This window comes from Vulpes vulpes, chromosome 1 (assembly GCF_048418805.1).
Source record: "Vulpes vulpes isolate BD-2025 chromosome 1, VulVul3, whole genome shotgun sequence".
NCBI lineage: Eukaryota > Metazoa > Chordata > Mammalia > Carnivora > Canidae > Vulpes > Vulpes vulpes.
In genome coordinates, this window is record NC_132780.1 from 72271411 (window position 1) to 72287716 (window position 16306).

Here is a 16306-nt window from a genome sequence, read left to right on the forward strand (position 1 = left end):
AATTTTTCTTTTCATTCCCACATACTTACATCTTAATATTCTAAGTAGAGACTGTTTTGTGTTTTGTGTTAATGTGTATTGCATTAATGGTGAGGTTAATAAATACTTCTCTGCGTAAAAATTAGGTTTATAAAAATTTTAAAAAATTTTCCCCGTGACAATGTCTCTAAATATTTGCATCTTTTCTCATTGGGTTATAATTATAGTCACTAGACCACAACGGACGAAAACAGGAAATATGATGAATTTTGAAAAAGATTTACTGCATGGGAGTAACATTTTGTGGGAAATGCACCTCTGTATTTCTAGAAGAATGTTAAGAAAGCCTGGGGTTTCCCAGCTAGTTCATGTAATCTGCAGAGAAAGATTGTTTATTACTAGAACCAGTTAAGGGTAAACATCAATCCTATTCCCTTTTTTATTTTTACAAATTTATGTGCCAGGAAAACTTGTTTGTATAAGTTAATTAATAAGAATGGAGAAAGTTTCATTAGAGCAACATTACTCAATTCCTCTGGCTCCTTCTCAGTTATGTGCTGAGACTTGCACAGCGATCTATCATCAAAATTACTTTTACTTTTCTATTAACCAACAGGCCATTTAAGTTCTCCTACACTCTTGCTGCAAGGATGGAAAAGGAGACCGTCACACTTAATAAAAGTTGTTTAATCAAATCATTAGGGCTATTTACTTGCTTTCTTCCTTATGTTCTTAATACCCAAACCAATAGTCCAAACTGTCCCATTGTTTGGTTCCCCACAGGTTTTTGAACCTCGGGTCGGTCCACCATAGTGGGACAGGAGAGAGGTAGCATTCCTTTAGCAAAGTGGGAGAAGGACATTAGGAAAAAGGACCTGCATCCTCAGTGCACACATATTCTCAAGCAGATGGATTTTAGACCACATGAACTGAGGCCCTGACAATGGATTCCCTTCAAAGTACCCAGGCCCTCCACCCTGTAATTGGCTTTGCATGCCTCCAAACAGCAACCCCAGCTTGAAAATTATTCATAAATACACATTCATAAGCAAACTGTGACACTTATTTGGCTTGGTTCTACAGCTAGTGATCTGTCACTTAATATAGCTGGAAAAAAAAACAGGAGCATGAGTAGCTGGTCCACCTCACAAAGTTGCTGGGAAGACTTATGGAGGTTAAAAAAGTAAAAAGATTGACATATAGACATGGTAGTAGTAACTGTGATGAGTTAAAGGAGTTTTACAGCCACTTACATACTGGTTTCTCAAGGCACAACAGTTTTAAGTAAACTTGCAGATGACTAACTATCTGAAATAATTTCCCATTGGAATTAAACATGTAGAGAATGCAATTAGAGGATAGCCACATACAGAAGAATGAAACTAGACCGCTTTCTTACACCATACACAAAAATAAACTCAAAATGGATTAAGGACCTAAATGTGAGACATGAAACCATAAAAATCTTAGAAGAAAACACAGGCAGTAATTTCTCTGACATTGGCTATAGCAACAATTTTCTAGATATGTTTCCTGAGGCAAGGGAAATAAATGCAAAAATAAACTATTGGTACTACATCAAAATAAAAAGCTTCTGCACAGCAAAAGAAACAATCAACAAAACTAAAAGGCAACCTACAGAATGCAAGAAGATATTTGTAAATGACATATCCAATGAAGAGTTAGTATCCAAGATATACAGAGAATTTACAGAACTCAAAACCCAAAACCAAATAATCCAACTTAGAAAATGAGCAGGGGGTGCACCTCGGTGGCTCAGTGGTTGAGTGTCTGCCTTTGGCTTAGGTCATGGCCCTGGGGTCCTAGGATCAAATCCCAGGTTGGGCTTCCCTCGGGGATCCTGCTTCTCCCTCTGTTCATGTTTCTGCCTCTCTTTTTGTGTCTTTCACGAATAAATAAATTTTTAAAAAAATTAACGGGGGGATCCCTGGGTGGCGCAGCAGTTTGGCGCCTGCCTTTGGCTCAGGGCGCTATCCTGGAGACCCGGGATCGAGTCCCACGTCGGGCTCCCGGTGCATGGAGCCTGCTTCTCCCTCTGCCTGTGTCTCTGCCTCTCTCTCTCTCTCTTTCTCTCTCTCTGACTATCATAAATAATAAAAAATAAATTATAAAAAAAAGATTTTAAAAATGAATGGAAGACATGAACAGACATTTCTTTTTTTAAAAGATTTTATTTATTTATTCATGATAGACACAGAGAGAGAGAGAGAGGAGAGAGAGAGAGAGAGAGAGAGGCAGAGACACAGGCAGAAGAAGAAGCAGGCTCCGCGCAGGGAGCCCGACATGGGACCCAATCCCAGAACTCCAGGATCATACCCTGGGCTGAAGGCAGGCACTAAACTACTGAGCCACCCAGGGATCCCGAACAGACATTTCCCTAAAGAAGAGATACAGGATGGCCAAAAGACATAGGAAAAGATGCTCAATATCACTCATCACCGGGGAAATGCAAATCAAAACTGCAATGAGATATCACCTCACACCTGTCAGAATGGCTAAAATAACACAAGAAACAAGTGTTGGCAAGGATATGGAGAAAAACAAACCATCTTGCACTGTTGGTGGGAATGCAGATGTGGAAAACAGTATGGAGGTTCCTCAAAAAGTTAAAAATAGAACTACCTTGTGATCCAGTAATCACACTATGGGGTATCTACCTAAAAAATACAAAAAAAAAAAAAAAAAGCTATTCAAAACAAGTTATTGCAGCATTATTTGCAATAGCCAAACTATAGAAGCTGCCCAAATATCTATCGATAGATGAATGGATAAATATGTAGTATATATACACAAGGGAATATTATTCAGCTATAAAAATATGAAATCTTGCCATTTGCAACAACATGGATGGAGCTAGAGAGTATTATGCTAAGCAAAATAAGTCAGCAGAGTCAGCAGTAAAATACCATATGATTTTACTCATATGTGGAATTTAAGAAACAATTAAAAAAAAGAGAGAGAGAAATCAAGAAACAAATTCTTACCTATAGAGAATAGACTGGTAGTTATCAGAGGGGAGGTGGGTGGAGGAGGGATGGGGGAAATAAGTGATGGGGATGAAGGAGGGCACTTGTGATGAGCCCCGGGTGATGTATGGAACTGGTGAATCACTATACTGTACACCTGAAACTAACATAACACTGTATGTTAACTACACTAGAATTAAAATAAAAACTTAATAAAAACAAAAAACTCCAAAAGACTGCAACAAGAATAGGGGTGCCTGGGTGGCTCAGTTGGTTAAGCATCTGCCTTCAGCTCAGGTCATGATCCCGCAGTCCTGGGAGTGAGACCTGGGTGGGGCTCCCTGCTCAGTGGGGAGTCTTCTTCTCCCTCTGCCTCTCCCTCTCCTGCCTGCTCATGCTCTCTCTCTCAAATAAATAAATACATTTTTTTAAAAAAATGCAACAAGAATAACAGTGTATCCAATCTCAGAAATCAAACAGGCAATTCAACTGCCAGGGAAAACATTTTGCTACAGAAAGGTAGCAGCCACTGTCAAATAGGAATTCCCAAAAAGTAGAATTTGCATCCTCCAACTGTTCCTCCGGTAAGTGGATTAGCTGGGGATACAGGCAAGCTTTTCAAAGATGACATAGCAAAGCCCAGTAAGAACTATCCTTTCAATGAATTTGTTCAGCTGCTTTTGAATTGTTTGAATAAAATGCTCCCCCATAGTCTTTAAAGCCACAAAATATTCTTTAATATAAATCTAATTATCTTTTTCACACTCCCATAAGAGAAAGTGTCATAAAGGATTTTTTTTCATATTTCATATTAAAATAAGTATTTTTTGTTTTCTTAACAACTGAAAATAAACATCTAAGTAGTTAAAGTTTTTTTAAGATTTTATTTATTTATTCATGAGAGACAGAGAGAGAGAGAGAGAGGCAGAGACTCAGGCAGAGGGAGAAGCAGGCTCCGTGCTGGGAGCCCGACGTGGGACTGGATCCCAGGACTCCAGGATCATACCCTGAGCCAAAGGCAGACGCCCGACCGCGGAGCCACCCAGTCGTCCCTAAGCAGATAAAGTTCTGTGAAAACATTTTCTCAAGTATTATACTGCTATCTGAGCTCGGTATCATCAACTCTGCGCTTTGTCCTGCATCCCAGGAGCAGGAGGCGCGGAAACTACATTTCCTAGAATCCCTTGCAGCAAGGTTCTGTTTAGGCTCTGCCCCTGGGGGAGGAGAGAGTAAGGGCACGATCAGAAAACAACAAGTATGATCAAAAAGCTCATCTGGGGACGCCTGAGTGGCTCAGCGGTTGAGCATCTGCTTTTGATTCAGGGAATGACTCTGGGATCCTGGATCGAGTCCCACATCGGGCTCCTTGCAGGGAGCCTGCTTCTCCTTCTGCCTGTGTCTCTGCCTCTCTCTCTGTGTTTCTCATGAATAAATAAAATCTTTAAAAAAAAAAAAAAGAAAAAAGCTCATCTGCTCAAACATTTCTATTACTTTGCAAAAGTACTGGTACTGAGATTCCCAATCCTTCCACAGACCGTTTCAGAAGTTATGTGCACTACATAATGAATCATGCCCTGTGTAAATAACCCCTTGAATGAACTGACTTTATTTTTTTACTTGAATTTGACCCATAGTCCTGGAAAAATATATTTACTGTAAAAAATCATAATATATCTTAAATAAATCATAGTGTCATATTAAAAAAAAAAAAGAAAACAGGAAGGAGGTAGTGGGGATTCGGCTTCTGGATGTGGCAGCAGTTCCAGCTCTAAGGACGGCAGTGACAACAGTGGTTGGTGGTTGCAGAAGCCATTCAGCAATTCAGCCATTCAGTTTCCAATCACTTTCTGTCCACATGGGGGCAAAGGGATACTGTCTTGGAGCAAGACAAGGACCCTGCTCCCTGATCCCCCCTCTCTGTGCTCTTCAAGCCCTTCCAAAACAATTCAAATCCAAATCCCTTCCTGCTTGAAATACCTCGCCTGGTTTCTGCTTTTATGACTGGGAGCTTGCTATCTTTCAAAAGTACAAAATAAATGAACTTAAATTATGTACCCCTAAGGAAATGCACACAACTACCTCCCACACACACATGCCTGCATACACACACACACACACACACACACACACACGTGGGTTTCTGGTATAGGGACAACAAAGCAAATGCAAGGATTCAGGGGCTTGGTTCTGAGTCTTACTCATATACCCAGGAGGCACACCCCTGCCTTCTGCACCTGGCCCTTCCTAATCAGCTCTGGGCTCGCTGCCTGCTACGGCAACAGCTCTGGGTCATGTTTAAAGAGAGGTTAGCAGGCAATGAAGCCCAAGAGCTTCACAGGCTAAGGACTTTTTCCTGAAATAAAGTACTAAAAGTCTGTTGTAGTTCCCAGGGAGACCTAAAACCCACCTCTTGTCAAACTTACCAAAGTCTGAATCAAAGATACAAGCATTTCTATCTTTCTCCTAAGGCAATTTATGAAGAAGTGAGACATCTCCTTTTTATTTTTTAAGTGTACACATGCAGACATTTAAACATTATTTTAAAATACTCATAAATCTATGTGTACCCATTCTGTTCATTACTAATCTTCAAAATCACTTTTACACAAAGAGAATTACTCCCCTTGGCATGAGTAGAAAGCTGATCTGATGAAACAAATAACTCTTCATGTAATGCTGGGAGGATTACATTGCTTCATTGTGTAGAAAGCACAACTCCAGCCTAATTAGATACTTTTGAAGGGCTTCTAACCAGGCGTATATCTCAGCTTTTCCTAGTTGTTATAATCCAAATAGACATGATGTTAATTTGAGCTACAATGATAAGATGCTGGGACAACTTACTGTTAGATCCATGTAAAAGTATTGATTTCTAAATCACCCTTAAGACTAGAGCAACAGAATATCTCCAGTATACAAAAGTCAAAGGTGGAAAAGTATAGTAAAAATAATGCAGGTATGCAAAAGACAGAAACTCAGGAGGAGACTTGCCTGCTCCTTAAGCCACAGAGAGTGGACCCAGATGATCGGAAGCTGGCTTTTCCACAGATGTCTCTCAAATAAACTGGCAGGTAAGAGGGTCTAAAGTTAGAGCACATCATGTCATCTGACCTCAGTCACGTCGGTGATGAATAGTACTGATTAGTTTGGACTGCTGTGGGAAGAAGGGAAGTCTTTGACATGAAATAACCAGACATGTATGCCTTTGTGTCCATCTTCTAAGGATGAGTTTATAAGTCAAACCATTCTTAATCAGCTTTCTGCTCCAAATCAGTGGCCATTAAACTCTTCATTGGTGTTCAAAGCAGCATATATGCCTTTGGTTTGACATCGGGTGTGGGGTGCCCCTGGCTATTTTTAGCATTGGCCAATCATGCATTGAATTCCATGGGCAGGTTCCATTTCTAATCAACACCAAGCCACCATAACAGAGCCTAATATTGATTAAAAATTATTGTCATCGGGCAGCCCAGGTGCCTCAGCCATTTGGCACCTGCCTTCAGCCCAGGGCATGATCCTGGAGACCAGGGATCAAGTCCCATGTTGGGCTCCCTGCATGGAGCCTGCTTCTCCCTCTTCCTGTGTCTCTGCCTCTCTTTCTCTCTGTGTCTCTCATGAATAAATAAATAAAATCTTTTAAAAAATTATTGTCATCATAAAAATGTAAGGTGTGCAGGGCTTCCATGAGAGGAAAGGATATCATTTGTAATTCTACTCATAATGAAAATTTCTTTAACATGATCTGATCACTTGTACGGACATCTTTTTTTCTCTTTTCTTTTCTTTTCTTTCTTTCTTTTTTTTTCCTTTTTTTTTTTTTTTGAGAGATTGAGAGAGTATGTGAGCAGGGAGGGGGAGGGGGAAAGAAAGAGAATCTTAAGCAGACTCTATGCTGAGTATATAGCCTGACGTGGGGCTCAATCTCACAACCCTGATATCTTGACCTGAGCTGAAATCATGAATCAGATTCTTAGTCAACTGAGCCACTGAGGTGTCCCTATCAAACAGTTAATGCTTTTCTGACATGTACAAATCATCACAATAAACTGCAGCTGTAAGCACTAACCATTAAGTATTTACAGAAAATTCCAGTGGTGTGCTCGGCATTATACAGATGAGGCTGAGAGAAGTACCACTGACATGCATACTTTGTTTCTGCTCTGTGAGGAGCTTATTACATAGTTTATTGAGCCAAGGTTAGCAAGCATATGTGAAGCAAATGTGAAGCAACTGAGATCAGAACTGAAAGGCATTGACTGTAAAATGCGGGAATGCCTCAGTGAAAGAAATGACTGGTGGGTCCAAAGAAATCAGATACATGAATAAGGTGGGACATGATCAGATCCTTCAACAATGAGCTGGATTTAGAAGGAAAAAGCAAGGAAAAGAAAGGTATTTGAGCAAAGTGATGGACAGCCCAAGAAACAGAAGCATGAATGCCAGTGAGGTTCGGGTCTGTCTGCAGCACATGGGGGTGCCAAGCTCCAATTTGGAGCTGAAGAACTGCTTGTCTTTATTCCACCCAACAGGGAATGCAGTGTGCATCTAGGGGGTGGGACAGTGAGTTTCTTTCTCAGGAAACCAGAGACATCAAGAGAGTTCAGAACAGAGGGAGGAGGAAGTTCTAGAGGACAGAGGGAGAATCTACAAGGTCATGAATGGAAAGGTCTAGAACAGATGTCCTGGCCCCAGATAGAACAAGATTCCAGGGAGATGAGAGCAAGACCAGGAGATGGAGAGGAAGCCTAACATCTGCCACCGTCACCTAGAACACCTGTTGTGACATGTCGCCCGGCATGAAGAGGCGCCCTATGTGAAGAAAGGCTCATATAAGCTGTCACCTAAGTTGTCCTCCAAAGTTGATGATAGTCATGCCTTCAGGTATGGTTAAATATATAAAGCAGAAAATATAACGGAAAGATGTTCTTTAAGTGCATGCCTTTTTGTCTGGGCTTGTGAAATTAGGAAAAACACAAAACTGAATTTATTATAATAGTAATGATTTCTGTAGTAAATTATGCTCCATAACTCACCGTCTAATCTTAGAAGCTCAAACCATTTAATCTCTTTGTAGAGAAGGCATGCAGTTACTCTTCTTAAAAATGTTTATGATTTCTCTACATAACTGGGTATATCTACAGACCAGAGGATGATGAGAGGCTCTGAATTCGTTCACAGTTGAGGGCAGAGGAGTCACAGTGCTCTGTGTCCTTAACCTCTTTAACCCTGTGTGTCCCCACCTATAAAATGAGGATAAGGACTGAACTAATGATATCATTGAAATAAAATATGTAGAGTACTTCACCCAATGCCTGAGGCATATTTAATGTCTGCTAAATGTTACCAATTGCATTAGAATTAGTACATAATGATAATGATAGTAATAAATGACATCACTAGTAGTTTTAAAATGTGGTTTTCCATACTGGCTACTCATTAGAATTACTGGGAATAATTGAAAAAATTCAATCAGAATCTAGTCTAATGAGGAGCTGAGGTTGAAACTCACTGGTGTGAAGGTTCTCAGCTATATAAATACCTACCAGGGGATAGCTGACTTTTGCATTTTATACTGGATGGAATAGTGTCCCATCCTAATTTTTGTCTATCTGGATCTTCAAATGACCTCAACTGAAAATAGGGTCTTTGCAGATGTAATTAGTTAGGATGGGGTCATACTGGATCAGGATGGCCCCTAATCCCATGAAACGGAGAGAAAACAAAGACACACACACACACACACACACACACACACACACACACGGAAAACCGCATGGGAAGGTGTAGGCAGAGACTACTAAGGAACGCCAAAGGTCTCATGTGTATTCATCAGCAGGGCTGCCATGACAAAGTACGTCAGGCTGCGGCTGAAACAGCAGAAATTTATTTTGTTCAGCATTCTGGAGGCTGAGAGTCTGAGATCAAGGAGTCCAGAGGGTTGGTGAGGCCTCTCACCTTGGCTTGTAGACAGCCACCTTCTCCCTGTGTGTTTTCATGGGCTCTTTCTGTGTGTGTGTCTGTGTTCTGGCCTCTTCTAATAAGGTCGCTGGCCATTTGGATTAGAGCCCACCCTGACGACTTCATTTCAGTTTATTTTCTCCTTAAAAAGTCTATCTCCAAATAAAGTCACAGTCTGAATTGGGGGTCAAGGGATGAATATATGGCAGCCCATAATAGCTGCCAGGACCAGAAGGTAATAGAGAGGCAAGGAGCAGATTCTTCCCCAGAATTTTCAGAGGGAGCAGGCCTCTGAAATCAGACTTCAGACTTACGGCCTCCAGAATCATGAAAGAATGAATTTCTGCTGTTAACACAATCCTGGTTTATAATAATTTGTTATGCCAGCCCTAGGAAACTAAAATGGATATCAATCAGGATATTTTCAAAGTTTCTGTATAAAACGATGCATTATTTAAAAGAAGAAAAGACAGTTCTCTCTTCCTGGTCCTAGCCCCTCAGAATTGAGCTCCATACTGGATTCAGATCTGCACAGCTTGTTTCCCTCAGTGGTCCATCTGGCTTCCCTGGTGCAGCATCCTGGAGAAAATGTGGATCTTTCTCTTACTGGAAAAGCCAGCCACCATGTTGCCTGGGCTGAGCAATTCAGAGTGAGGGCCTTTTGTGTACAGCGTGCACACTTGCCCAGTAGCCAGCCTGGGCCCTCAATTGTGCTGGCTTCCCAGGCAGAGAGGGCCTGACAACCCAGACGTGGGAAGGAACTGAAGCCTTGTGGTTCAGACTGACCAACAGGAGGTGGGAGATGGGAGAAAAGAAGGAGTCCTACCCTGCTGTGGCTGCTCTAGATGCCAATGGTTCACAGCAGCCCAGGGGAGACGCCTGAAGGCTGAGCACCTGGCAGTGTTTGCTGTGCACCTGTGGCCACGTGGGAATCCACTCCCTCAATTTGTCCACCCTCTATCCCTGCTTCTTCTCTTTCCTCCTTCATTCTCCCTTCCCTGGGGTTGCAGCTTCTGATAAAGAATTAGTATGCAAGCTCTTGTCCCAGGCTCTGTTATTCAGGGAACTCAGGTAAAGGAATGCTTAACAAGCAGCTCATGATCCATTCAACAAGCACTACTCTATTTTAAATTCATGATTCTGTGTGTAGAGGAGTCTATTCAAAATGATACGTTTTAATAGGTGAGTCATCAGTTTTGAATTATTGAGGGCACAAATAGTGCCAATCACAGCTCCTGTTTTCCATGAATTAACCGTCTTTAATTGCCACTTTGATTTAATGCAGGTCCATCCAGACAAAGACTCATGCCAACTCTCATCCAGGAGCAGCTATTTTAGACCTCATTCTCTGGACTCTTGCCCCTCCCATGTTGGAGCCAATTCTGGAGATTCAGGAGTATATCTTCAGACTCTAGGCTCGCCAGCAGGTCCTGCAGCCATATACCTAGTATTAACTGCTGCGCCCTTTTGTAGAAAGGGGTTCCTGTGCTACACCAAAACTTGATTTAGGAACTGAGCCTGAACCCGACTCTGACCATCTGGGTACAAGCACCTTCAACAGTGGTAGCAAGAGTTGGTCAAAAAGGAACATGTACCTGACCTGCTAGACCCATGGGATATTAGAGACCCTTAGCAAAATCATCTGGGAATTCTGAGAAGTGCCTGGAACCCCACATGCAGGACACATTAGTGGTTCAGGTGCCCAGCATCCACTGTTGCCTCCATAGCAGCACTGCCAGACTGAGTTCTGGGGAACTACCCCCCAATAAACTGTAAACAGCAGTGGAGACTGTCAGTCAAGCTGCTCTGCCCTCTCTCGCCAAAGCTACCACCTGGCCTCAGTTGCGTTGAACTCAGGATTAAATGACAGCACTGATAGTTACTTGCTTGACACTCACAGACACTCAATGGATATCTATCTGTTCAATGACCGATTCAGTCAGTTATTCCAAGAAAATGGTATAGGCGATCAATATTAGTATAAGACTTAGAAAGCCTCATGACTGAAGATCAATCGTACAGAACCAAGTCACGTGACTTCTTAATCAAGTGAGTGTCTACCTAAGATTGCAGATACTTCATTATGTCCCCTGACAATGAATGTTCTGGGAAGATGAACAAAACAATGCACTAGTTAGTGAATATCTAATATATTAACTTTTGTGGGAGTCTAAGGGCTAGGGACTGTTGCTTCTTGACTTGAGATGACTGACAGCCAGTGGCCCATAGCTCCATTTTGCTGGATTGATTCTCTTTCTTTCTTTCTTCTTCTTTTTTTTTTCTTTCTTTCTTTCTTTCTTTCTTTCTTTCTTTCTTTCTTTCTTTTTTTCTTTCTTTTCCTTCCTTCCTTCCTTCCTTCCTTCCTTCCTCCTTCCTTCCTTCCTTCCTTCCTTTCTTAAGATTTTATTTATTTATTTATAAATAATAAATAAATTTATTTATTTCTCTCAGAGAGAGAGGCAGGGACAGACAGAAGGAGAAACAAACTCCCTGCAGGGAGCCCAAGGTGGGACTTGATCCCAGGACTCGGGGATCACAGCCTGAGTCAAAGGCACACACTCAACCATTGAGCCATGCGGGTGTCCCTTTGTTGGATTCTTATATTTTCTAATGCAGGTCTCACACCTTTACTGTTCAGACACAGTGAGGCTTTGCACTTATTCTTTCTTTTTACCTTTGGTCTTTAGTAAATAACTATAATCAGAAAAATATTTTAATAATGTTTATTCTATTGCAGATAATTGCTGTTGACTTCTCAAGCTATGTTCCAAAATAACATACCTATACTTTCTGATAAAGGTGATTTCTAAGAAAATAAAAATAATGAATAAGAGGGATTATAGTCCTCAAAAAGAAAGATGACTAAGTTCAGAATAATAACATAGAGAGCAACAGCCAAATGGGGATTAAGCTCACAGTGAAATACATCCCTATGAACAGTTTACTAGAAATATTTCTTTTTTACTAGAAAATAAGCCATTAAAGTAGAGTTTTATAAATATACAATATCTTGGTAAATCATTCTTTTCATAATGTGTTAGTGGCCTAACACAGTGACTCTCAAAGTGTTTGGAGCAGCAGCAACTGCATCATCTGGAAACTTGTGAGAAATGCAAATTCTTGGGGTCTACTGTAGACCCACTGAATCAGAAACTCTGGAGAGGGGCCCAAAAATCTGTGTTTGCCTCAGTCCTTCAGAGGATTCTGCTGTACATCCCAGTCTGAGAAATACAGAATCTAACACACTGTTTGCATTAGTAACTTTTTAAATGGGACTCTCTGACGTGTACTGTTGGCCACCTTTAGGGAATCCAAGGAATACTGCTACAGGCTTCTTGAAAGAATGCACCGGCCTTGTATTCGTTTTGCTTAGCGTGCTGGTCTTCAGTTGCTGTGTGACTCATTACCACAAACCTAGCAGCTTAGGTCAACACCCATTTATTATCTCACAGCTCTGTAGGTCAGAAGTCTAGGCAGGCGTGCGTGTGCTCTCCGCTCAGTCTCCTCACACATACGGTGTCAGCCAGGCTGGGCTCCCATATACACGCTCGGGGAAGAATCTGCTTCCATGTTCACCCAGGCTGTTGGGAAAATCTCATTCTTTGTGGTTGTGGGATTGAGGTCCTGTTTTCTTGCTCGTTGCAGGCCGAGGGTTGTTCTCAGCAACCAGTGGCTACTATCAAGCCCTTTCCATGTGTCTTCCTCCACCTTTGAAGCCAGCGATGGTGTATCAAGCCCTTCTCATGCTTCGACAAGTCTCTCTGAACCTCCTTGTCTAATAAGATATATAAAATGTGCACAAAATAATCTGTAGTTATGGAAATATACAGAAAATGTCAGAGGCAAGGGCGCTTATTAAACTAATCAAAATTTTTGAGTGGCTGGATGATAGCTAATTTTGTTTTCATACTTTTGTGTGCATTTTCTTAATTGTTTTTGCTTTCAGTATGTACTATTTTTATAGGTTTTGTTAGAAAAGCATAAAACTATGTCCACTTTAGAAAAATTCTATACTGAATGTAAAGTTATATATTAGAAGGGTGGGGAAGGGATTGGTTGAAGGAAATAATGTAAGCATGACAAGGGGAAGGAGAAAGAAGGGGCCTCCAGAGTCAGATGCAGCTATCAAAGGCTGGTATGGGATGAAGTGAGGAGCTCTCCTGGCAATTATGTTTGAGATTTCTAGTATAGAAATTAGTATAGTATAGTATAGTATAGTATAGTATAGTATAGTATAGAAATTTCTAGTATAGAATTAGAGATGAGTGGGGGGTCAAGTGGGGAGATCATTTTCTTAAAAGTCTCTTAATAGGGGCACTTGGCTGGCTCAGGTGATAGAGCATGTGACTCTTGTTCATGGGATCATGAGTTCAAGCCTCATGTTGGGCATGGAGCCCACTTAGGAAAAACAAGTATCTTAATAATATTTACTTTCACATGAAATATAAAAAAACAATTAAAAATGCAAAAACAACAAACCTGGAAACTCTCTCAAGGTACATCTTAAGCCATATGCCTAAAGCAAGTCCATTCTTACTCATGGCAAATCCACTTCTTGTGAGTTCTTACGGCAGAATGTAGCTTACACTCATTGCCATCCCTACCTGGTCTGAAGCCTCATGCAGAACTGAGATTTTGTGTCTTGGATCCTTCAGTACTATCCTTCCAGTATCTGGGGTACTGTTTGTCTTCAGTCTTTTTTCCTTCTCTTCTCAGGACTAGGTCATCTCCATTGATCTACCTTCAAAATCCCCGATTCTTCCTTCTACCATCTCCAATCTGCTACTGAGCCCATTTAGTGAATTTATCATCTCAGTTATTGCACTTTTCAGCTCTAAGATTCCCTTTATTTAATAATTTCCATTTCTCTGTTGAGATTATCTATTCATTCATTAAGACCATATTTCCTTTATTTCTTTGAACATCTTATAATTGGCTGATTGTATTTATTGATAATAGCCACTTTGCAGTCCTTGTCTACTAAATCCAACACCCAGGACTACTCAGAGTCAGTCTTTATTGGCTGCTCTTCTGCACCCACTACCATCCTCAGCACGATCACATTTCCTGTTTCTTTGCATGTCGTACTGGCTTGAGATGTCAAAGGACAAGGGCCTAAACCTAGCAGATCATAGTCGCTTCAGTCTCTCTGAATTCTGTTGTACTCTCTTAAGGATCGTAGAAGTTTATTCTGGTAGGTAGTTAACTTATCTGAGCTCACACTGCAAACTCTGACACCCCTGTGATATATAGCCCCTGATAACAGCTCAATTTTATAGCTGGCAGCTGCCTCTTTCAGCCTGGTCCTCTGGTGGTCAGAAATCTCTTACTCTGTGATTTCAAGATTGCACATAATGACAGCAGCACTTCATTCAACTATATTTTCCATGAGTCCAGTAGAATGGAGACAATTTTTAAAATCAAAAATTTTTAAGGACATATTCATATCAGTAGGAACTCTCTAGTTTTCTTAATGAAATAAAACATTCATTTTACAATTATTTTATAGTCTGAAAGTTCATTTCATGTGGTCTTTAAACATGGAAAATTCAATATTATCACGTAGGTATTACATTATCAAGGCCGAAGTATGCTAAATCCCAATTTTATCCAACTTAATTTGCCTTAGAAAAAGAAAATAAAAATTCAGATTCACTTTTTCGTTTATTAACTGAATGCATTCTTCAACCTATGTACAGCTTGGGTAAGAGAAAGCAAAAGCCCTATTGGCTAAACATGTAAGATACCAGAGCCTCCAACTGGTAAACCAGCCAGAAATTAAGTGAGCTTCCCCAGAAGCAGGAGAACCACGAAAAGTATGAACCCTGAAGTCTGAATATACAATTGACCCCTAAACAGTGCAGGGGTTAGGGCCACCCCCCCCATGTGCAGTTGAAAATTCATGTGTAACTTTTGACTCCCACAAAACTAACAGCCTACTGTTGATTAGAAGCCCTACTGATAACACAAACAGTGTTAACACATCTATTTTGTATGTTACATATATTATATATGTATACTATGTTCTTAAAGTAAGCTAGAGAAAAGAAAATATGTTCCCATATTCCAACTTATTACAAGTTTAAAAAAATTATGCAAAGCAACTCGCTAATTTGTATAGATTACAGATTCTTCAGTAAAACTCTTACACTGTCTCCTTAAAACAAAATATGCATGATCTTCTACAGAAGTCCATTTTTCCCCAAAAAGTTTTTCAATCTCAGTTTTTTTTTTTAAAAATTAAATTCTGTCTAGATTAGCCTCAGTGTTAGTGAAAGTGATCACAGGTTCTTCCTGGAACTGATTTTGTAACCCTTACTTGAGAATAATTATCTAAAATAATTAAGAGATATGAAGACATGTAAAGGACATGATCACTATATATCAAATGACTCCGGATTTTGGAAGCAAGGCTATACAAGGCTAGATGATGGGAAAAATAAAAACAGATGACATGATCAGCACATATATTTTTGATGCATTTATCTGCATATGATTTGTGAGCACAGGTTACAAATAAGATCAACTCAGAAACGATGGCAAGTGCAGAGCATGAGTCACAGCTTCTTTTTGTCTAGACTAACTGCAGTTATACATGAGGGCTGACTTGCATTTGAAATCTCACAACAACAATTAGCACAGAAATAGGCCAATTCTTTAATAAGTGTGAATAATAAAGGGGAAAAAACACACAGGATTTATATTTAGAAACATTAAAAGGTTTAAAACTAATCATAATAATATAAGTTTCACTGCCTTTTATGATTCTTTGGTTTGAGAAAAATAAGTTACCAAATTAACCTGGTACATAAAGTAGTTCTATCACATCTACTTGGTATTTTGAAAACAGAACCAAGGAATATTTTGCTACTGGAAATTTTCTCAAATACAGACAAAGTGATATTCAGGCAGTTTTCTGGGCTTTAAGAGCCAATGGAATGTACAGGAAGGAAGCCATTTGATTGTAGGCTGGGTGAAATGGATAGAGGAAAACTAAATAATAATAATAATAATAATAATAAGCCACCATGAGCTTAACCATCCCTTTCGAGAAATATAAACAACATCACATTTTCTATCTGTTCTTTGGAAAGAAAGATAGACTCCCCTTCCCCACCTCCCATATGAGGGTGTAGTGTGGGTTCTGCTAACATATGGGGCCTCTCCCAGGCCATCAGACGTTCCTTGCAGAGGAATTCCAGGGTGGAGAAGGAGACCCATCACATTTTACTAGATTTTAGTTTCTGTCTTTCAAAATCATTGTCAACACGTTTTCCCCACTTGGAAACCACAGTTGCCAAAGATTTCCATAATCCAGTCTGAACATGGAGTAACATGTACACATTTTAAAGTCTGCCAAAGCCTATGTTTTCTAAGAACAC

At 40.3% G+C, this 16306-nt stretch overlaps 1 protein-coding gene across 1 annotated transcript in view; it reads right to left on the reverse strand.

The window, feature by feature from the left end:
* The window catches only part of SLC22A3 (solute carrier family 22 member 3), an 87923-nt gene that overhangs the window by 45323 nt on the left and 26294 nt on the right, over positions 1 to 16306 (reverse strand). The gene's annotated exons all lie outside the window — the stretch shown is intronic.